At 29.5% G+C, this 10,373-nt stretch overlaps 1 long non-coding RNA gene across 3 annotated transcripts; it reads left to right on the top strand.

Annotated features, from left to right (window-relative positions):
* Positions 1 to 477: 477 nt before the first annotated feature.
* Positions 478 to 3,275, top strand: LOC108319325 (uncharacterized). 3 transcript variants are annotated; one of them, XR_008245446.1, is made up of 6 exons: positions 478 to 1,119; positions 1,329 to 1,592; positions 1,956 to 2,027; positions 2,147 to 2,258; positions 2,508 to 2,862; positions 2,990 to 3,275. It is a non-coding gene; the product is annotated as an uncharacterized LOC108319325 (long non-coding RNA). The 3 variants fall into 3 exon arrangements; XR_008245448.1 differs by lacking the exon at positions 2,147 to 2,258; XR_008245447.1 differs by lacking the exon at positions 1,329 to 1,592 and having other exon boundaries at positions 2,990 to 3,274.
* Positions 3,276 to 10,373: the final 7,098 nt, after the last annotated feature.

A 10,373-nucleotide genomic window follows, 5' to 3' on the forward strand; every position in this document is an offset into this window, starting at 1 on the left:
AAATCTTGAATATTAATTTTTGGATTTAGAACTTGAATAAGAGATCTTAAATTATTCCATGCAAGAAAAAAAAAAGATTTTAAATGACATGATAATATTTGAATTTGGTGAGTTTAATTTGAATTACAATAGTAAAAGATGAAACGTTCCATCTTTTATACTATGATTGTTTCGGGTGGCATAGTGTGCATGATTATTGATTTGTGGGTTTTCCAACATGTTTGTTTCCAGAAAGATGAGACGAGTGTAAAAATGCAACTTATCTTACCCTTATACCACTTGCAAAAATGTGAAAAATGAAAAGAAAGAAACTTACACTACAAAAATATTTAATTTTAGGAGAGGTTATTTTATGGAGGTTTTAAAAACCCCGAATATTTCTGGCGGTTATTTAATGAAACCGCCGGTAGTCTCTTAAAATTATTATTACCTCCTCTCTCGCACTTTATTTCCTTCTAATTCCCTAAATGTGTCCTAATTCTCTCCCTCCTTCCCCGCTGCCTTCGTTAAAATTTTCCCCAAACCCCGTCCCCGCACCCCAATCTTCCCTGCTTCGTGTTCGTGGAGCATCTCTTCCAGCTGCATTCATCAAATTTTCCCCCAAACCCTTTCCCCGCACCATAATCTTCCCCTGCTTCGTGTTCGTGGAGTGTCTTCCCCTGCTTGGGTTGAGTGTCGAGGTCGAGGTGGCAAGGTTGAGGCGGCAAGGTCGAGGCAGCAAGGTCGAGACGGCAAGGTCGAGACGGCAAGGTGGAGGTGGTGGCGTCGAGGACTCTGCTGAAGGCGATTTTTATCAAACTGAAGGCGGAGATGGCGGATTGTTTCGTCGTGGCTAAGGAGAAATGTGCTGGCTTCCCAGGGAGAATTGGTTCCCTTTAGGGCTGCAAGGATTAAGGTTGCGAAAGGGGTTTTGAGTTCCAAGGGTGTTGGGAAGCTGATTGGTTGGGGATTGGTGCCTGTGAGTAGGAGGAACATGTGATTGATGAATCAAATGGGTCTGATTGGTGGTGATTTGGGAAAAAAATGTTTCTATCAGAGCATTCTAGCAAGGTTCATCAACAGATACCAATATACGGTGAAGTTGAGAAACGATATACTCATGATCCACTACTTTCTCAGGTAAACAATAGGGTTTGGGTGAAGCTAGCTAAGATTTCCATGATATAGATTACTGCAAGAAAATATTTGGTATGGGAAATGTATTTAACCCTGAAATTGACGTTGTTTTAAATTGCAAATAGATGATTGAACTTAGTTTGATAGTTGTTTAAACTGTTAGATATATTGAGTTATTTTTTATCAATTTACAACTTCTGTTATTGATTTAGTTGGTTAATGTTGACAAAAACACTGCTGAAAAACAATGAGTATTCGAACTATGAAGATCAAAACCAAGCTGAACTAGGAAAGGAAAATCAGAGACCTACATTCTGCATTTAATTCCTAACATACACAAAGTACAAGAGGGCTGTGGCGGCATTCTACAATCTCACCGCTCATTCATTACCCCTTCTCATAAAAGCTGCTAATATTATATGGACTCAAGAGAGGAGACAAGCAGAATATACACAACATGGAGCTTTAAGAGTCAGGTTGCTCTGATTTCACTCTTGCACCTGATGATGATGCCCAACTTCCATTCTGAAGATGAGTAAATAATAAGTTTCAAAAGTTCAAGGCAGTAGATTGATATTTTCTAATTTGGCTGACATTCACACACCATGCTTTCGATTGAGAAATAGTACTGACAAAATTGTTCTGTGCATCGGCTCCTTAAAAGCTTCACACACAATCATTGTTTCTGATGCATCTTTTAAGCTTATATTTTGGTATGATATTCATTATTTTTATGTTTGCTTATTGTCTTTTATATATATATATATATATATATATATATATATATATATATATATATATATATATATATATATATATATATATATATGTATATGCAGATTGAAGCTTTGACAGCAGAAAATCAACGACTAAATGGAAAGTTGGAAAATGCTCTGGGCAAAATAGAAGTGGTATGTTACAACGTTATTATCGTAGGCTCCCTTCATCTTGACTTAAAATTATGCACCAAAAAGTATTGCTATTTGATACTTAAATTTGCTAAAAGTCTTGCTTTTTCATAATTTTGTAGTTTCATTTAGGTAAAGATGAGTAAAGGGTTAGGGAATTTGGTTGGAAGGTAGAAAGCAAGCATGGAAGCTAATGAAAAAGTATAGTTGGCCTGATTACTTCATATTCGCAAGGTGAGATGATAGAGCTGATAGTGGTTTTCTTTTATAATAATTAGTTAGCACTTGCAATACTATAGACTTTCACCCATAATTTTAGCAATAAGCACTTTGTTGATTATTACGATTAATGAACTCTACAATGTGGTTTGAATGGTGAAACTCTTTCTTCCAAAATCATTACAATCATGCATTGAGAATGATGTTTATGTAAATAATATTTTAGTTCTTTGTTCTATTATTTTTTTACTTTAATAATTTCAGGGTTCCGGCCACACACCTCCACAGTTGAAACCTGATGAATGTTTTGACATGATGGATATCTAAGATGGCTTTGCTGGAAATTAAAATTCAAGGTCCGAATTTTTACTAATGTAATTGTTATTTTGACTATAAGAAATTTATATTTGATATTATAATATTATGATTTTTTGGATGATAATATAATATTATGGTTATTATCTAAACATATTTGATTGTTAAGTATTATAGTCCTCGATTTCAAAAGAAAACTAATTCCAGTGTTGCTTCCCATCAATAATTGGATGAGGGAATCATCCTTCGAGTGAAGCTTTGAATGTCGAAACAAATAACGAGAAGTTGGAGCTTTCGGTGCAAGGTTTGATTTTTCATTGGGCATTTGTTTTCTTGATTACGTACAATGTTTTAGGGTACTAAATTTTGATGCTTAATATTTGTTTGGATACTAAATTTTGATGCTTAATATTTGTTTATATTGTTTTAAGGTTACCTACAAGGATACTAGTGGGTCATCAAAGAAGAAAAAGAGATCAATAGTAATAAAAGGGCTCACTCAACAACTCTGCTGGAATTTACACTTTAGAACATTTTAATGGGAATTTTTAAGTAATTATGTGAGGTTCCTATTGTATCATATGTTTTAAAGAGGACTTTATTAGTTTATATGTTAGTTTATTAGAAGGTGTAATTAGGTATAAATGTAAATCATTATTTGAATAATTTGTTGTATTAAAACATGTTTACTATTTATTTTATAATATTCAATTTTAATTTTTCAAATTATTAGATTGATATATTAAAGAGTTTTTATCAAAATTAGAAATAATAAAAAAAAAATCTAAATTGCATATTCCCGGCGGTTTTAGGAAAATCCCGACTAATATCGGCGGTTTTGAAAAACTCCCAATAATACCGGCGGTTTTCACAAAACCCCCACTAATACCGGCGGTTTTCACAGAACCCCCGTTAATACCGGCGGTTTGCATAAAACCCCCGCTAATATCGGCGGTTTTGAAAAAAATCGCCGGAAATTACTTAGCGACGCAGCTTTTCCCAACGGCTTTCCTAACCGCGGGTAACGTATTTTCTAGGGGTTAAAACCGCCGAAAACGGAAAAAATAACCCCCGGTAAAATTGTAAATTTTTGTAGTGTTATATCGACACATTTACGTATATAAGAATTGTCTACATTTTTTTGTAATTTTTTCTGTACTACCAAGTCATACTAATAACAATAGTATAATAACTTTAATTTTATTCTTTTAATAATATTTTTCTAAAATTTTAAATAAAAAATTAAATTTCATTTAACATAATTTTCACTAATTACTTTTAAATTCATAACACTATTTCTCTCAATGATAATTTAATAAACATCTAATATCATTCATTATAATATTCTTTTAATATATTACATTATACACAAACTTTCATAATTTTTCATGTTAAATATATTCAAATCACACTATTTTTTTTTAATTGGGACAACCCCAACTCCACATTCTTCTCTCTCAAATCCACTTAAATTTACTCTCCAAATTCATCTTCCATCTCAAAGACACCCTTAATTAATTGAGTTAGATTAATAAAATTAACCCAAACTAGTACTGTGCCTTTGCCTCCGCCTCCGCCTCCGCATAAACATAGACGATCTTTCTCAAAAGTTATTTCACTTCGCAATCATTTTGACAACCATTGGAAGAGCAGAATTTCACGTCACCAAGTTCTCTCATCACTGACACATATCTGTGCTGTCTCTCGTTTTCTGTAACTTCACTTTTTTCTTTCACGCTGACTGTAGCACCAGCAGCCTCTTGATCAAAGACTAAACCTCTCTTATTTCCTCATTGTTCTAATCTTAAAAATAACTTTCTAAATATTTAAGATATTCTCGTGTCAATAATTCATCAGATGATTCTTGTGTTCAATTATATCATATCATTATTAACTTATTTTTAAAACAAAAACATATAGCATTTCAAAATTTTGTTCTAAGTTGTTTAAGATTCTTTCTGAGTACTATGGTTCAGGCTCCAATGCACTGAGTGTTTCATTATGATGAAGAAGGTACACCCTAAGAATGTCGGAAATGCAATCATTCCAGTCATGGCATAACAGTTTCAGTACCATAAACAAACGCTATATGTCCAGATTTGGTAGATTGATTGAGGTGAAAAAAAGGAGACACACATGATAAATACAACATGATATAATAAAAAATTAAAAAAAGGTGAAATAAAGGAAAAAAATAGGTTAATGATTAATGTTTTTTTGTAAGATAATAATATAGAGTTTCTTTACTGTCAAAAGAACAGTAGTATGGTTAAAAAATGCATATAAAGGTGTATGAATGTTTAAAATCTTTGCTGCTATGCAAGTTATTTAATCAATGGTTAGAAGATAGCATAGTGAAAGACATAGAAAGGCCAGTTTCGGGATCTGTGCAACCCGAGCAGATAAAGGACAACTTCTACTGTATTAAAATGGAGCATATAAGCATTACTCATTAATAGAAAAATAATTCATGTATAAAAAAATAGTAATCATTATTTGATATGATAAAAAGATAATTTTTCAACAAGTGTATATAAAATAAAGGTATTTGTTTATTATTACTTTAATGAATAATATTATGATTTCTGTTGTAATAGTATTTATTTTTTAAATTATTTTATATTATTGGTAAAAAAATTCATCATATTATATATATATATATATATATATATATATATATAGAGAGAGAGAGAGAGAGAGAGAGAGAGAGAGAGAGAGAGAGAGAGAGAGACTTAAAACTTGATTCAAAAGTTTAATTGAGTTATTTATATATTTAAACAAAATAATTTGAAAAAAATGATCTTAATTATAGAAAAAATCAATTTATAATAAGTAAGAGTAATGATTACTTTCTTATTAAGTTGATTTTATAAAATTGAAATAAGATTAAATTTCATTATTTTAATATGGTATAAAAAATATAAGAATTATTAAAAGATTATCTTAATCGAGATTTTGAGTGGATTTTATCTTTCATTATCAAATCCACTTATATTAAAATAATGATCTCAGTTTTTCTTTTTTATGTGATATGCAATTTTTTTATATAATAAGATGAGTGGAAGACATCATCCCATAAATGATGCAAACTTCTCTGTACTAAATAGATCGATATTTAATGTTAAATTAAATTTAAATTTTAATATCTTAATAAAGTTAAAAAATCACATCGAATCAAGTTAAACTAAATTGAAAACCTTTTATATGGTCAAGTCAAGATATATATTAATTCAACTCAACTCATTTTCTTTTATCTATATGAAACTATTTTTTCTGGAAAAAGGTAATTTTGCTTTTTTCATGTTAGAAAACTGTATATTTGAGCATAGTTGTTTAAAAAGCAATTTTAAGTTTATCTTACATAGAGCAAAAAATTTAAAATACGTATGAAGAATTCAATAATAAGCATTTGGTCATTAATCAAATCGAGACTTTTACGAGATATTATGGGTTTTATATGACTTATTTTACTTAATGAAAACTAAGGTTCGGCAAAAACTTTTATTTTGTTTAACAATAATTCTACTTATCATAAAATTAATTTCGAAAACTTCAAAATATATTTATTACTGCGCAGATTCTTTTAAACCGACAGTCAGTTTTAGGTTAAAGCGTCAATTATTCGAACAAACAGTGAATATTTTGGACAGGTTTAACAGTTAAATATTCGAACAAGCAGTCAATAATTTTGGATAGATAAAAAAGTGATTGTACTAGGAATTAATAATAATCATTCATGTACGTTTGTTTCACCTGTTTGGTAATGAAAGTGGTGGTATTTGCATTCTAAACATGTTAGTATTGAATTTAATCAAGGTTTAATTTCAGAAACATATATATGTATATATTTGTGGGTGTAGTTACTGATCTTATTAACTGTGTTACCCTTAAAAGTGATTTTGGAAAGTGATTTTCACTTGCATGTTCACTTTTCAGATTTCTGGCTTTTGAGAAGTGGCTAATCCGTAGTTCATTCATTCTATTTTGTCTGGTGCCGCGTATCTTTTTGACCGTCCAATCGCGAGGGTCATCGTTGGCGACCACGACATTCTTGTAAGCAAAGGTCTGAAATGTCTGCAAAATGTGACAGAAAAACATGTGCTGTGAGAACTATGAACTCGGTTCTATTCTACGCAAAATTAGTATTTAACTTTATCATGTTGTTCTGTGCATTTTCCATGTTGCTTTTATTTTTCTCTACCTTTATCCTATTTTAACTTCCTTCGGTTACGCGGGAAACAGCAAAACTTAAACATTTTCAATTTAATTAAAATCTTGGAACATCACGTAATGTTTTAGGCCCTGTTCGCTTTAAAGAATTTCCTGTTCAAAGGAATTGACGTGGATTCACCTTTTAAATGGTGTTCATTTTAGAGAATTTGCAGATAATAGAAGGCGACGATTTAGAAGGATTTGCGAGTTTTAAATCATCGATAAGAAGAGATGTGAGCTGATTTAAATTAAGTGTCATTTTTAACCTTTTATAATTTTAATAATTTCAATTTTCATATAATGCATAAAATATTATAATCATTTTGTATTTGAATTCAGTTTTGGTTTTGTTATTGGAATAAAAATAAACATAAATAATAAACATAAATAATAAAATAAATTAATAATATTAACATTAAAAAATTATATTTCAAACAAAAATATTACACTTTACTTAAATAAAATATTATTTCAATTTTTTTATTAGTTTTTATTTTTTTTACTACTTCAAATATTTTTTTACTACTTCAAATATCTTTTACCAATAAATAATTTTTATCTTTTTTACTACTTCAATTTCTACCCATTATAATTTTAATTTACTAAATTATAGTTCTTTTACATTTTTGAAATTAATTTTAATAATTAATTTTAATTTTTTACTCATTATAAATATTTTTACAATTAAATATAACATTAATCATTATCATTTTATATTACTTTAATAACTAGGGGCATTTTGGTCATTTTCACTTTCTATCAATTAAAAAAAAATTTATCTGTCACATCAATCAAATCCTACACTAATTCTCATAAACTTTACTTCCAAATCCAATCTCATTTACCTTCAAATCCACTCAAACAAACAACAATTAATTCACCCTCAAATCCACTTAAACAAACAACAATTAATTCACCCTCAAATCCTCTCAAATTCATCCACTCACTCTCTCCCAATTCCTCTCCCCCAAGGCTTTGTTCGTTTAGAGTGATTTGGGAGAGATGATTTGAATGGATTTGAGTGGATTTGAGAGTAATTTTTTTGTTGTTTTTTTGAGTGGATTTGTGGGTATTTGAGAGTGGATTTGGAAGTAAAGTTTGTGAGAATTAGTATAGGATTTGATTGATGTGATAGATTTTAAAAATGAGTTTAATTGGTAGAAATTAAAGATTACCAAAATGCCCCTAGTTATAAAAATAATATAAAATGTTATTTATAAATGTTATATTTAATTGTAAAAATGTTTATAAAAAAAATTATGAATAATTTATAAAATTAATGTTTAAGAATTATAAAAATTAAATAATCAACTTATTTTTAATAAATTAAAAAATATAATATACCTAATTTTATTAAGATGTAGATTTTTTTAAATTATAATATTAAAATAATTATAAAAAAAACTGAAAAATAAGTTTGCATAATAAGCTCCTGTAACCGGTTACATGCTTCTGTAACCGGTTACGCCACCCCCTTCCAGTGCTTCATACCCCTGTAACCGATTACGACTCTCCCGTAACCGGTTACGCTCCTTGTGTTGCGTATCAAGTGAAGGGCACACACGACTTTTCATCAACAATCCACGCAAATCTCTTCAATTTTGCGAATGATGAAAACAGAGTGCGTCCCACAAATCCGTCCTCGATGATCCGTTCATTTCAGCTCAAACGAACAACCATGCATTGATAAATAGTCGCTCTCAAATTCGCATGAACAGTACAGTCTGTTCATGCGAACACAGGCCAAATGAACACACCCTTAGAGACTCTTTGGATCTGCTCGAAACCCGGAGATGTACTATTCAATAAAAGAAGAAAAAAAAATAAGAAAAAATATTTAAAATGATATCATAATTGATTATCTATTCAACACAATAATTATGTTAAAGTCGATTATAATTGATTATATTATATAAAATATATATAATTTCAACATAATTAATTATATTTTTAATTTAAATGTTATTTATTATAATAAAATAATTAATTAATATATTATTATTAAAATAAAAAATTAATAAAACTTTTGAAAGAAGGAGGAAAACTTACCAGAATAACAATAGCAAGATCCTATTTTCATCTCTACATTCATATCCTTCAACTTTAGGGTGTTGCTCCCTCCACCACCACCAAATGTTTCCTGCACCTCCCCATATCTCTTTAAAAAAATTTAATTACAAAAGTATCCTTTTTACTTTAATTATATTTATTTATTTATACCTCATTTTCACTCTCTTGCACTGCCCCCACCCTTCTCTCCCAACTCTTACTTTTCCATATCCGTTTCTTTCCACCCGCAACTTTCACTTTTCCAGATCCCTTTCCTCCCATCCTCCAACTCTCACTTTTGTAACCTTTCTCAAATAATTGTCTCACACTCATTAATTTTTTATCAATTTTAAGAACATAGACTATTCTTATTTTCTTGGATACAATAAAAAATACAAAACTCCAATGAAGTCGAGCATTGCTATGTAGTAATTCACCTCAGGATGGAGATCCAAGATATTCCATTGAGAACCTTGAGGTTGGATTATAGTCTCATTTGTGGTGTTTACGTAGATATTCCCCGACTCATTGAACAGTAACGTTGAAGCAGCACCAGAGGCATTCAACACATAGTAAAAGTCGTAAAGCAGTGGAGAAGGCCATGAACGGATGTTGATATCCGTTTGTTTTTAAACGGATGTTGACATCCGTTTAAGAATTCAACGTATATTCACATTCATTTAAATATTAAAAAAATAGGGTAAAAAAGAGATGAGGAGGTGGAGGGAGCATTACGTAATGGTGGAGGGAGTAACACCCTCAACTTTATCATAATTGAGTTTCATCATATACTCCTTCAATTAATTACAAATACTCTTGATATGATAATTAATTACAAATTGATAAAATTAAAAAATAGATTATATAGTTAATAATTTTATTAAACTATATATTATATATTTTATTTAATAACATAATAATAAATATGATAAAAATATTAATTTAAATATAATAAAATTATAACATATTACACTATCTAATAAAATATATATAATTTTATATGTGTACATAAGTGATGTGGTTTCCAAGAATTAATTAATGTCAGACAATTCTACCTTAACTCCAATCCTAATTGACTTGAAAAAGGAGTTTTTGGTATTGGAACTTTTTTTTATCCAAATCTTCTAGAAGAGAGGTTTTTCAAAAATAAGCTAGGATTGATTCATATAACATGAATTAAGTTGATAACTCTAATTAGAACTTAGAATTATAATTTGTTTAATAGGTTTGAAAGAGAGGATAAGAAAAGTTATGATTCAACTTTCTCCACTAACAAATACCAACAATTAACATTGTTGATTAAAAAAACATGAAACCTAATTCACAAGGGAACAATCATTTGACAACAAATAGATGCTTTTAAAGATTCGTCATATTACAAGGCCATCTTTATTAGATGAACAAATCATATATTGCTATTAGAAAATTTACTATTAGACCATTTACAAGAAAAAAAATCAACAATTTAATATCTAAGAATTATTATTTTTTATGATAAAAAGTGTCACAACTCCCATTCGAAAGTTAAACTCAATATTTTTCCACTCTCTTCGA

Source organism: Vigna angularis, chromosome 9, assembly GCF_016808095.1.
Source record: "Vigna angularis cultivar LongXiaoDou No.4 chromosome 9, ASM1680809v1, whole genome shotgun sequence".
Classification (NCBI taxonomy): Eukaryota; Viridiplantae; Streptophyta; class Magnoliopsida; order Fabales; family Fabaceae; genus Vigna; species Vigna angularis.